The sequence below is a fragment of the Rhinolophus sinicus genome, chromosome 16 (assembly GCF_057876585.1).
Source record: "Rhinolophus sinicus isolate RSI-liver-muscle chromosome 16, RSI-T2T, whole genome shotgun sequence".
Classification (NCBI taxonomy): Eukaryota; Metazoa; Chordata; class Mammalia; order Chiroptera; family Rhinolophidae; genus Rhinolophus; species Rhinolophus sinicus.
The window spans coordinates 151,235,217-151,249,701 of record NC_142516.1 but is presented as its reverse complement, the minus strand read 5'-3'; the positions used below and the strand labels follow the sequence as shown (position 1 = coordinate 151,249,701).

General features: G+C 41.0%; 1 protein-coding gene across 2 annotated transcripts in view; it reads left to right on the top strand.

Moving 5' to 3' along the window:
* The window catches only part of CLDN10 (claudin 10), a 103,058-nt gene that overhangs the window by 62,483 nt on the left and 26,090 nt on the right, over nt 1–14,485 (top strand). The window lies entirely within an intron of this gene.

The window sequence follows — 14,485 nt, the reverse complement described above, 5'->3', positions numbered from 1 at the left end:
TGTTAGTCTGAATTAGATAAGAAACACATGGCATATAAGGTATCCTTTGAAAATATCAGGAAAAAACTAAAAAAATTAGATGCTGGCTAGTGGCTCTCACTGAGAAATGATATTATATCAATTCTTAAAGTTAGTTCCCTTTGTGACCTGTAAAAATATGTTCAGACCTCTAACTTAAGAGCTTGAGTAATCAAGTGAAGTCTGATGTTTGTTGTAATACTGTTTCTTCCCACTGACATTCATAAAACCAGTTCAATACTCTGTGCCACTTTTTTGTTTAGAACTGAAAGAGATGCGTAATATTTATAGAGTTTCAAGGTTTTGGTGTTTAGGCTCTTTTGGATGTGTTATGGTTAATGAAACTTGTTCACAACAATTGGCATAGGAAGTTCCTTGCAGTTGACAAGTGTGTGATTTGGAACAACATGTGGAATAGCCACGTGGCCCTGTGGCCCAGGGCCCGCACTGAGAAATCAGCAGCTGTGCATGCTAAATCTGGCTCCATCATTAACCTGCTGTGGGACCTTCTACAAATTATTTAATTCCAGCCATGAAAATAAACATAGGCACCGATGCCCTAGAATAGATCTACAGGAATCAAGCTGTACACACCTGAAACTGAAACTCTCTCTGCCTTTTCTTTCTAACACTTGTGGGGGACAGTAAGGGATTTGGAATAACCAGGCTGAGGTTACTGTTCTTTATTTCCAATTAAAAGAGGCAAGTATAAGCAAGTGAACACAATCAGGAGGGCGTAGGCAGTTGAGGTAAGGATGAATAAAACTTAAGCAAAATTTGAGAACTGAAAGGTAAATCTCTGGAGTGATGATAAAGATTTCTCATTGATTCTAACTCTCCTGCTGGTTCCATGTGTGTACGACAACTCCATCACACGCTTACCAATTTTGCTCTGTGTGTAAAGCATTCTTTCACTCCTATTTCTCCTTTCCTTTGTCGCCACCATTTCTTCTTGTTTTTCTTTGTCAGCACTGTTTGAAGGGGAGGAGGAAATAATATTCCCCTACTGCATTTTTTATTTCCTCCCTCTATTGTTAGAGCTAGGCAGAATTTTACAGACTCTCTTCAACACTTACATTTTAGACGGGAAAAATGAGCCAAAGTAAATATAAATTAACGAAGTACTGACAGAGCTGGAACTAGATGTCAGGTCCTTTATGGCAATTCAGTGCTATTTCCATACATTGCACTTAAGTGTAATGATAAAAAGCAAGCAAACAAACAAAAAACCCAGAAAAACTTCCAATGCTGCGTTGACCTTATATTTTTCATACGTAAAAATGGTATTTTATGTTCATTACTTTACAATGATAGATATTAGGGCAGGGTGGCATTTAAACTTCATTATTTCGTGTATGTGAAAATTATTTTACTTAGAATATTAATGTATGTACTTCAAAGGTCAATGTGATTTTGAAATATCACATGTGTGGATCCTCTTTGGCCCTATTTGGCCAGAAAAACAAACATTACACTGGAAATATGTATGCTACATTCAGTAAATAATAAAAAAGGTTATAGAGTCAGAGTTATAGTTATAACCATAGTGAAACAAAAGTCATAATCAGTAAAGACTCACATTCACATTTGTCCAGTGATTAGGTAAAGCAGACACTAGTATATATGGGGGGGGGGGGGTTAGAATCCACCCATTTTGAGAAGTCTTGTGCCCTGACTGAGAGTAAGCTGGAGCTTTTAAGGTGGTGAGGATGAAAGAGTGTTGCAATTTTACATAGGTTGGATTGAGGAGGTGCATACTACTTAAAGCTGAGCTTGGTTTTTCTTAAACCAATGAAATGTAAGCATGTTGAAAGTCAAAAGTAAGAACAAGGATACAAGAAGAGATTTCTGGAGATCCAAAATGGCGGAGTAGCTAAACGCTGTGCTTGCCTCATCCTGTGAACACACATCAAAATTACAACCAAATAAAACAGTCACCTGGAGAACCATCTGAAGTCTAGCTGAACAGAAATTTTTTGTAACTAAGGATATAAAGAAGAAGCCATGTCGAGACTGGTTTAGGAGGGTTGGAGACACAAAACGGGTCAGCCCCAAACCCCCCTGTGGTAGTTGAAAATCGGGAGGGATATCTCAGCCACAGAGGATCCCCCCAGAGGAGTGAGGGACCCCAGCCCCACACTAGGCTCCCTAGCTCAGAGTGCTGGTGCCCGGAAGAGAAGCCCCTACATCTGGCTATGAAAACCAGTGGGGATTCTGATTGTCCAGGTGGGACAAAAGGCTGCAGGAAACCCAGATATCCTCTTAAAGGGCCCACACACAGACTCACTCACTTACAGGAACTCACCCTGGCCTCTAGAAAAGGGACAGTGACTCAGGAGGCATCAGAGACATATGGGGAAAGACTGAGTTGTGTAAGTTCGGGGTAAGGACTAGAGGGATAGTTGCCATTTTCCCTGTGTGGGGTCCATCTCCCATGCAGCTGGCAGGCAGGTACCATCTTTCCTGTGTTTAGCTCACCCAGCACACCAATGGCCAAATCTGAATCTGAATTCGTCTGGTGAGCTCTGCTCACTTTATCCTGGTGACTCACTGAGACTCTGCCACAGCCAACTCTATACCACTACCATGTGAGGCTTTCTCAGTAGCTGAACCTTACAGGAATTGGCAGGTGGCATCAGGCCTCAAATTTTGGGGGCTTTTTTCAGAACTACCACAGACCCGGTACTGGTGACAGCCATCCTCAGTTCACAGCATAGTCTCTCCCACGTGACTCCAGGTCCAGCAGAGGCAGCAACCAACTATGGATCACTTTGTAGCTCCTACCAAGTAATCTCCAGCCTGTCATAGGCAGTGGCTGACCTTGACCTGCACTGGAGCCCCTTCCAAGAAGCTCCAGAACCCACATACCTGGAGGTTGGCTTCAGGCTACAGCAGAGCACCACCCAATTACCCCATAGTGGCACACCCGAAGGGTGGTCTCAATAGGCACCATAGCCAGCTCGTGCCAATCCCACTCCATGGGGTAAACCCCTTGCACAGCAGCCCATAAGATGCAAACATGGCTAAACCCCACAGGCAATCAGCCTGAGGGTCAATCCCACCCACTAATGTGCCAATAACAATCAAGGCTGAACTATAACAGGAGGGCACATACCACCCACACAAGGGACACTCCTGGAGCACCCAGAGCAGGTGACCAGGGAGACTATGCCAGGGACCCACAGGGCACCTACTACATAAGACTACCTAGCAAGACTAGAAAAAGTAGATCTACCTAATACATAGCAAAAAAACACAGAGAGGCAGTCAAAATGAGGAAACAAACACGGAACGTTGTCATGATGGAGGATGATTTACGACACACTTTAAAACACATCTTCTCTCAACTGTAGCTTACATCTGACTGACTGCATCAAACAAGTTGAAGCTTGTCACACACTGTTCTTATTTTTGACATTCATGCCACTTCCTGTATTGAAGATCCCTGCCTTTCCGTTGGATGGCACTCAGCAGCAGCATTCATGATATTTTCTGATCTCAATGGAAAACCTCCATGTTACATATCGCTTTTGGTATGGCAATTTCTGTGTGTTCTCATCCACCTTATTCACTTGATTTGGCACTGTGCAACTTCTGGCTCTTCCCCAAAGTAAAAATGACACTGAAAGGTAAACGTTTTGAATCGATTCAGGACCTCAAGGCAGCCATGACAGCAAAACTAAAGACATTCACAGAAGTGGACTTCCAGAACTACTTCAGGAAGTGGTGAAAAACTATGGGATAAGTGTGTTAGAAGCAAGGGGGCGGGGATATTTTGAGGGGGATTAATTGTAACGTGTCTTTTACTGTAATAAGTGTTTTTTCAATTTTTCTTGAAACATTCATCATCTTGTTTGATTACACCCTTGTACCTTCCAAATGAAAGAACAGGAGAAAATTCCAGAAACAGAACTAAACAATATGCAGGCAAGCAACTTACCAGAGACAGAGTTCAAAGCACTGTTATAAGGATGCTCAAGAAACTTAGTGAGAACTTCAACAAAGAGATAGCAAGCATAAGAAAACGACATAAAAACCATAAGAAAGATCCAGCCAGAAATGAAGACCACAATAACTGAAATGAATACTGCACTAGAAGGAATCACCAGCAGACCAGATGAAGCAGAGGATCGAATCAGTGATTTGGAAGACACGGTAGCAGAAAACACCCAATCAGGACAACAAAAAGAAAAAAAGAATGAAAAAAAAAATGAGGATAGTTTAAGGGTCTCTGGGACAACATCAAGTGTACCAACATCCACATCATCAGGGTACCAGAAGAAGAGAGAAGCAAGGAATTGAAAACCTATTTGAAGAAATAATGATGGAAAAGTTCCCTAACCTGCTGAAGTAAATACATATACAAACCCAGGAAGGGCAAATCAAATGGCAGTAATTACATATCTATCAACAATTACTTTCAGTGTAAATGGATTAAATACTCCAATCAAAAGATAGAGTGGCTGAATGGATAAGAAAACTAAACTCTTACATATGCTTCCTACAAGAGACTCACTTCATATTGAAAGACACAGACAGGGCCGGCCCGGTGGCTCAGGCGGTTAGAGCTCCGTGCTCCTAACTCCGAAGGCTGCCGGTTCGATTCCCACATGGGCCAGTGGGCTCTCAACCACAAGGTTGCCAGTTCAATCCCTCGAGTCCCGCAAGGGATGGTGGGCTCTGCCCCCTGCAACTAAGATTGAACACGGCACCTTGAGCTAAGCTGCCTCCCGGATGGCTCAGTTGGTTGGAGCACGGGCTCTCAACCACAAGGTTGCCAGTTCAATTCCTCGACTCCCGCAAGGGATGGTGGGCAGCGCCCCCTGCAACTAAAAATTGAACACGGCACCTTGAGCTGAGCTGCCGCTGAGCTCCTGGATGGCTCAGTTGGTTGGAGTGCACCCTCTCAACTACAAGGTTGCCGGTTCGACTTCCGCAACGGATGGTGGGCTGTGCCCCCTGCAACTAGCAACAACTGGACCTGGAGCTGACCTGTGCCCTCCACAACTAAGACTGAAAGAACAACAACTTGAAGCTGAACAGAACCCTCCACAACTAAGATTGAAAGGACAACAACTTGACTTGGGGAAAATAAATAAATAAATAAATAAATAAATAAATAAATAAATATTTAAAAAAAAAAAAAAAGAAAGACACAGACAGACTGAAAGTAAAGGGATGAAAAGTTATTTCATGAAAATGGAAACAAAGAAACAAACAAAAGTTGGGGTAGCAATACTTCCCCCCCCCCCTTTCTTCCGCCTCTCCACCTCCCCCACTCTTGTTCAAGCCATTGATTCTCAGTCTAGTTGTGTAGGACATAGCTCCCTGGCCCATGCTGGTGTTATGAGCCTGCGCTCTCCCCCTGGCCCCCCCAGGCAGTCGGTCGCCTGTCGTCAGGTGGGCCACTCACAGCAGCTCACAGCAGCTGACAGCAGCTGCCGGCCACTCACCGCAGCACATGATGTGTTAGGAGCATGGCGCTCCAACCACCTGAGCCACCAGGCCGGCCTGGTAGCAATACTTATACCAGACAAAACAGACTTTAAAAAAAAGTCTATAACAAAAGACAAAGAAGGACCCAGTAATCCCACTTCTGGGTATTTATTTGAAGAGACCCAAAATGTTACTTACAAGGGACACGTGCATCCATATGTTCATTGCAGCATTATTTACAATAGCCAAGATGTGGAGGCAGCCTGGGTGTCCATAGATGAATGAATGGATAAAGGGGAGGTGGGACATACATACAGTGGAATATTGCTCAGCCATGGAAGGGAGTGGGTTCTTGCCATCTGTGGTGGCATGGATGGACCTGGAGGGTATTGTGCTGAGTGGATTATGTCAAACAGAGGAAGACAGATGCAGTGTGATTTTGCTTATATATGGAATCCAGAGAACAAAGCAAAACAAACACACAAACAAACAGAACAGAAACAAACTTATAGAGAATATTTTAATGGTTGCCAGATAGGATGGGGTTGAGTGGGTGGGTGAAAAAGTGGAAAGGATTAAGTACAAATTGATTGTTACAAAGTAGTCATGGGGATGTAGGGTATAGCATAAGGAATATAGTCAATAATATTGTAATAACTATGTATGTATGGTGTCAGATGGGTACTAGATTTATCAAGGTGATAGATTGGAGGGGAGTTAGGGGACAGGGTGAAAAAAGTGAAGAGATTAAGAAGTACAAATTGGTAGTTACAAAATAGTCATGGGGATGTAAAGTAAAGCAAAAGGAATATAGTCAGTAATACGGTAATAACTAGGTATAGTGCCAGGGGAACACTTCTTAAATTATACAAAGTTCTAACCAGTATGCTGTATACCTGAAATTAATACAAAATGATATTGAATGTCAACTTAATTGAAAATTTAAAGAAGGGGGGAAAAGGTGAAGAGCAATAAAAGGTCCAAATTTAAAAATAAAAGGAAGAAAAAGGATACAAGAAACTGGTGTTCCTAATCTGTGAGCAAATTGACCACGTAGCTCTTCCTGGTAGATTACAGGTACAGGCATACCTTGTAGATATTGCAGGTTCAGTTCCAGACCATGGTGCAAAGCAAGTCATAATCTCTGCTGGTGGAAGGTCTTGCCTTCAATTTGTAAAAAAAACACCAAACAAACAAAAACCCCAACAAAACAACCCCCACAACATCTGTGAAGCACAGTAAAGCGAAGCACAATAACATGAGGTATACTAGTAGTTAACTCTGCTTTCGAGTGGAGCAAAACAAACACATGAAAAAACATACTGCATTTTCTTAAATTCATATTGTGTGATTCCGAACCATGTGTAAAAAAAGTCTTTAGTGATAAATGTATTATTTACATGTGTATATAAGATGGGTTTTAAAAGACAATACAGAACAATTATTTGAGAATTAACTTATAAAATATAAAATAAGGCCCCACATTTGTTGCAAAAATTATAATTTGAAAGGATATGACTTTTCTTCATTTAAAAAGATTATTTACTTGAAAGACTCACTAAAAATTAGGCATTTACAGAAGGATGTTGAGAGTCTATCATTAACATTCCATGCAATATTTTGTCATTTATCCTTTTTGACTAATACAATTAAATCCAACAACTACTTATCAAATGCCCATAATATATCCAGTTTTATAATATCCATGCTTTAGTTTAGTTCATCCTCTCAATCAAATTTGGAAATTAATATAAAATAATGGAATTTTATTATTTGCTTTTCTCCTCTACAGTATTTAAACTTTAGAAACTAACAAACAAAATCATTGAGTTTGCTTAACCAAATTTTATTGGTGTCTTCATTTAAATCTGAAAAAAATTACACTATAATCTTCATATACTGTTTTGATTAGAAAACAAACCATTATTTAACTCTATAGGATTACATATGTGAGTGAATTGCATGGTGGGGAAGTAGTTGACTTAGGGCATATTTGTTTGTCAGGAAGACTTATGTCTCAAATCCTAGAGGTGTGGCAGTTATAGTAATTACAGGCAAAACATGACATCAATTTGCTTTTTAGATCTTTTTATTAATTCTTCACAAACCCTAAACAAACACAGAAACAGCTATTGCTTTGAACCACAAAAAGGGGTGTGTCTATTATCTGTCTACCCTATTATCAGCATACAATTCCTTTGTTATTTCCTTTCTTTTCATGTTACTATTCAAAAGCCATTTATACAGATGACTCTGCATTAACTTGAAACAAAAACCTCCTAGAAATGTACTTTAAATATTTATTGGTACAAATATGTCATCGAGGAGAACCTGTATGAAATATGATGGTTTTCAATTTTTAAATATTCAAATCTTGCTTGTAATTCAGATTTTTCTGCAGCACTAAACACAGATAATTTTTCAAATTCACATTTTTGAAGAAGAACATACACAAAATGTTATTCTAATTGATACAGTACTTCAATATTCACTTTATAACTTAATATACATTAAGAAGTCCCTTGCAGACTCCAGTTTCCTCATCTGTAAAATGTTGAATTAAACAATTTTCAAAGTACCTTCTAACTCCGATGTTGTAGAACTATAAGACACGTGTGCCATATTGTTTTTAAATGACATCAAACTAAGATACATATTTCAGTACAAAGTCCAAGAGACATATAGATGGAAAAGCTGCATCTGAACTATTTTCTTATAGAACTTAACCACATGACAGTACAGTGAGGAAGAGAGTGATGATGAAATAGTTTGGGGGCATGGCTGCGTATGACATAGGACCTTGTGCCCACATTCTGCTCTCAAAGTCATGTGCCCTGGTGCGGACCTGCAGTTACACACAGGAAAGAGCACCTTTCTTGAGTAGACACCTTACAGGCCAGTAGGAGTCCCTAAAATGTGATTATTTCTCTCATCTTAAACAATAAAAATGTAAAAAAAAAAAGCCTTTCATGATTCTACTTTCTTTCTAGCCCTCACACTATTTCTCTCCGGTCTTTAAAGTACTGTTTACTCTTCCTGTCTCCATTTTTGCTCCCATTCTCCACCGCACATACTCCCATCTGCTTTTGCTCAGCCTTCTCCACAAAACAGCTCCCGTCAAGGATCTCCTGGACCTCCAAGGTCTTTCTTCTTCAGTCTTTATTTGACTAATCTTCTCAGCAGCATATGACACTATTAATCCTTCCACTTCTTCCTCCTTAAAAAAAGTTTCTTTACATGGCTTCCAGAACTCTCCTTGGTTTTTCTCCAACCTGGATGGCTATGCCTTCTCCAGCTCTTTTGTTGGTTCCTTCCCATCTCCTAGCCCATCTCTCTTTAGAACTTGTAGATTCAACTGCCTACTTGATTTCTCCTCCTGGATGTCTGTCGAGGGTGTAGCCCAAACTCAACATGTCTAAAACCAAACTCTTGATATTCACCCCTAAACCTGCTCATCTAGACCTTTCCTTATCTCAGGAAACAAGTCCATCTTTCCAGTGGCTGAGGCCGAAAACCTTATGTCTTCCTTGACTTCTCTCTTTCATTCATACATCAAAGCCACTAATCAGCAAATCTTATCAGCTCTACCCTCAAAATAGATGCAAAATTTGACCATTTCTTTCCGCTCTACTTCCACCAGCCTCATCAAAGCCACCATCATCAGTCAGTCGATTGCACCAGCCTTCCAACTGGGATCCTTGCTTCTGCACTGAACTCCCTTCAAGCTATTCTCAGTAATCCTAAAATGCAGGTCAGATATCCCATCTCTTTACAAAAACTACCAATGTCTTCCCGTTGCACTCAGAATAAAAGCCAAAGTTGTTATTAGGACTTATAGAGCCCTCTACAAGCTTATATATACACTTCCACACATACATACACACTCACAACACACACGAAGATGCATGGGCTTGCACAGAAATAGACATACAAAGACACAAGACATATGAACATACAAACAGACATACACAGAGACATGCAGACACACACATAGACGAAGACAGATATACCCTGACACACACAGACACACAGTCACAAACACATGAACATAGGAACAGATACACACTCAGCTACATACACAGACACAGGAATACAGAAACAGACATACACAAAGACACACAGACACACACAGCGATCACACAGACACAGACACAGATATGCACACAGACACTCATGGAAACGTGCAGGCACATACAGACAGAAGCCGCATTGCCTCTCTGTCCTCACCGCCCACTGCTCTCCCTTCCATTCCCCCCGCTGCGGTCACACTGGCTTCTCCAATGTTGCTTAGACAAGTCAGATGCACTGCCCCAGTGTGGGAATGCTCTGCCTGAAACTGTCCACATGGCTAACTCACTCATTTCTTCAGGTCTTTACCCAGAAGTCATCTTCACAGGAAAGGCTTCTCTGGCTACCTAACTAAAACTCAAAAACCACCCCCCAACACACACTCACTCACACACACACACACACACACACACACACACAGTTCATATAACACCCCCCTCCTCACTGGCTTAAAATTTTTTCTTAGCGTATATCATCTGATACACTAAATATTTTTCTTACCGTGTTCTTGTCTTCTCCAGGAAAATGTCCGTTGTATTAGGGTAGAGAGTTTGTCTGTTTTATTCACCATTCCTACAATGTATCGAAGGATGCCTGCAGTGTAACAGGCACCCAATAAACGTGTTTTGAATTGCTTCAGTGAATAATAATGCTGTTCTCGAAAAAGGAGCAAAAACTGAGTGAACTATATGGGTGTCATGCAGGGAGGCCTGCGGGGTCTCTGCTCCCGCTCCCCACATAAGAATGCAAGACATGGTGAGGCCAAAAAGGAACACCCACGGAGCCATAGATGGGGGAGTCATACCACTGTATTCTCGCTGGCGGCATCCGCTTCTCTGCAATCCGCTCTTGCCAGCTCAGCCACCATCTTCCCGCCAGCCCCCCATCCTTCTAGCGTAGCCACGGCAGTTATCTTAGTGGCCAATGGCTCACTGGTTATAGCTGATGGCCAACTAGCCACAGCTGATGGCCATGCAATCACAGTTGATGGCCATTTACTACCTGAGCCAGCACCTGTCTATGTGAGGCCAAGAGCCTGGAAACTACTTTCTGGGGCTCTGCCTCCACACTGGGCTTTTTGAGCATCTCATGGCAATGAATCCCATTGTCTTACACTGGCTTCCCTGATCGCTGTGAATCCCCAGAAGTCAAAACAACCGTCTGGCTGTAGCGTATTTAGGCCACTATTCCCTTAATATGTGGTCATTCCTCCCAGGTTTCAGTGATGTTCAACAGTCTCTGATCACCTCTGCTTTCTCAATCATTTCCTTAAAGGCACCCCCGGAAAATTCCATGGCCGCTGGGGTTGCCTTCAAGGATATGGTAGAGGAAATGGAAGGCCAAGATCAGTGGGCAAGAAAACGCATTTTGGGCACACCTGGCAGTTAACGCATAAAATTTGGTGATGAGGATATCCTGGTCACAAGTTTCTTTTCCAACACTTGGATAATTTAGCTCTAAAGGAAAAAAGCAAAGAAGAACTGGTCATGTTGACATGATCTAAATGCTTAATTCCATCATTCTACTCTGCCTTTTCTTCATCTCCCCAAACACACAAGAACAACAGCACTAATTATTGCTCTTTAGATGCATTAAATCTCTAGTGCTAAGATATAATAGATATAGGTAGATAGAGATATATATCAGATCTGTATCGATCTATATCTATCTATCTATCTATCTATCTATCTATCTATCTATCTATCTATCATCTATCATCTATCTATCGAGAGAGATGGCTAAAGCAACCCAATCGAGCAGAGGTTGGTCAATGGCCCTGCTTCCCCCCTCACTCCACACACAAATACAAGATCATATTAAAAATCCTCTTCATCTCCTACCCTATCGCCTTCACTCCAATCAATGTTTTATCAATTAGAAGGAAACAACTTCCTTTGTTATTACATGTTACACTTGTTTCCCTTTTATTTTCATCTCTTAGCCTCTGTTTCGTTGCCCTAGTACTGAAACACAGACACGTTTCCCTGATACCTCAGTGCATTATTACAAACTTCTCTCTTTCCACACCCCTAGTTTTCTTTCATAATCAGGTAAGAGGAGGTCAATGGTGAAAAACAAACAGCCATAGAACCAAAACTGTTTGGATAATGACCTGTCTTTTAACTTTGGATACAGGAATGTCTGCAACTTTTCAGTATTTGTATTTTTCATCTTTAAAAACATGTCTTCAAAATTTGGATGATGTGGGGGCAGAGCCCCAGAAAGTAGTTTCCAGGCTCTCGGCCTCACATAGACAGGTGCTGGCTCAGGTAGTAAATGGCCATCAACTGTGATTGGATGGCCAGCAGCTGTGGCTAGTTGGCCGTCAGCTGTAACCAGTGAGCCATTGGCCACTAATATAACTGCTGTGGCTACGCTAGAGAGAAGAGGAGAGGAAGGGAGGAAGAATGGGGGCTAGCAAGAAGATGGTGGCTTGGCTGGCAAGTGTGGATGGCGGCTTGCGGACAGTGTGGATCCAGCCTCCAGTGAGAGTATAGTGCCGCCAGAGAGAATATAGTGGTATGACTCCCCCATCTGTGGCTCCGTGGGTGTTCCTTTTTGGCCTCACCATATCCTGCATTATGTGGGGAGCGGGAGCAGAGACCTCGCAGGCCTCCCTGCACGACAAATGGCACAGCGAGCAGGGTCTCCCGCATGACAATGACTAGGATAACATTTAAATATAATAAGGACATGAACTTTGGAGATGGACAAATTTGGGTTTTAAAGTAGTAAAATAACAATTACATAGTCAGATAAAACAAGTATTTTCAAGGATATGAGAAAATAAGGACCGTCGTGCACTGCCATGGGCATGACATGGAGCACAGCCATTTCAAAAACAACCAGGCCGCACCTGGTGAAAAAGAAAAAGAAAAACAACAACGCAAAAAACACCTTGCATTTTAACATCTCAGTGGGACACTTTTTCTTTGTTTTATTGTAGCACACATTTTTCAGCAAATATGGGTCAAGCTTCATCATAAAACAAAATAAGCATAGAAAAGACAGCCCATAACACACTGCAGAACACCCCTAATTCAGGATAATAAGGTAAAAGGGTGGTGCTCTTAAATGCTAACTAGCTGAGAGCATAGCACAGAACTCAAAGGATGGAAAAGACAGACTTGAAAAAGTACTCTAAGGAACTGTTTTTAGCATGTGTGTATACATTCACATATACACACATATGTATAAACATACATACATCTACACATACACACACACATATTTAAAGATAAATGTTCCATACACAAACTGTGATATAATGAATCAGACTTGCCCAGGACATTGTTAAACAGCATATTAATGAACTTCAATTCATCTGTTACAACATCTAGTCAAACAATGAACTTGATAAGGAAATTAGATACTCTGTTCCAATCTGATTATAAAAGCCATTCTCCTGCATTAGAAAGATAAATACAAATTATCTAGAATTGCTTTAATTCATTGTGTGTGTGTTTTCATATACTCAGAGGATATTAGGAATACACAAGCTACAAGGAGTTGTCTTGATAGGAAGCAACTTACTATGAAGGAGTGTAGACGCTAGATCTAAACTGGCTAAGTTGAATCCCCACTTCCACCACCTTCCAGAGGAAGTCATTTCATCTCTCTGTGGCCTGGTTGTACAGATGAGGATCTGTACAATGGAAACGAAAATACTACCAATTTCCTAAGGTTGCTATTAAATGAGTTAATTACTCAGAATGGCAACTGGTACCTAAAAGGTTCTCATATATGTGTTTGTTAGCTAAAAATAGGAGAAAGCCCACATTTTGAAAAAAACTCATAATTATTTATTTGCTTATGGGTATGTTTCTGTAAGAACTTGCAGTTTTGACCTCTAAAGAATTCATTTTAAACTTCCAATAACTTTTCCCATGAAGTGAGCCAAATGGTAAACATGGGACTTCTGAGTACTTTTAAATAAACCTCTCACTAGCTCTATTCTGAGCACCAGGGAGAGGGAAAAATCTCTTCATTTGTAACAGGCTCTAGAAAGTGCTGTTTCCCACCCCTTATACATAGTAATGTAGAAAGATGAGGGCTGTGAAAACAATTCTCCAATTTGCCTCAACGCCCACCCATCTTTTTTCAGCGCTACCTTACTCCTCCCTTCCACTATTTATAGGTCCCCGCCTCCCCTCCTCATCTCTTTTTTTTACCCCTTTATTTCTTTTTCCTTTCTCCTTGCATTTCTGTTACCCTTATCCTGTCTTGTAGGTGTCCACCTCCTTTTACATCACCTGCCATCTAATTTTATTTCTCACTTTTGCCACACTTCTCTTTGGAGCTCACCCCCACCGAAACACACACACACACACACACACACACACACACACACACAATTTCTTTCCTCTGGGCTAATTTCACTCTTAGTTCCTGGTTTCTCACCCTCTGCTCTCAGCACCAGCCTCTTCGTTGGCACTCTATTAAACACTTCTTGTTTTTTTACTTTGAGATTTACAATACAGTCCATTCTTATTTACTTACTGCATGTCTGTCTAACTCTGATGAATACCACTTTCAGCAAAAATGTCATTTTCTAACTTTAAAGAGAGAAGAGGAAATGAAAGAGGATGAGTGAACGGTATAATCCCCATTTTATGAATTGAATATCTACCATGTTCCAGGTCCTTGGAGACAATACACATTGTCTCTCATCTTTACAATAACTTCAAAAGAAGCCATTATTTATTCCTGTTTTATAGTTGAAGAACAATTAAGTAACCTGCCCAAGGCCACACAGAGCTAGAATTTTATCAGGTGTCTTGTCAGTTCCTTCATCTGCCCTCTATCCCTTATATCATCCTGTTTCATACATGAATTGAACTACCATGCCATATGTTTCTAATGAACAAAAATAAGAATTGAAAGTAACACTACACATAGAGATTCAAAAAACATTATCTTCATGTACTTCCTCCTCCAACACAACCCCATACACCTACAACCC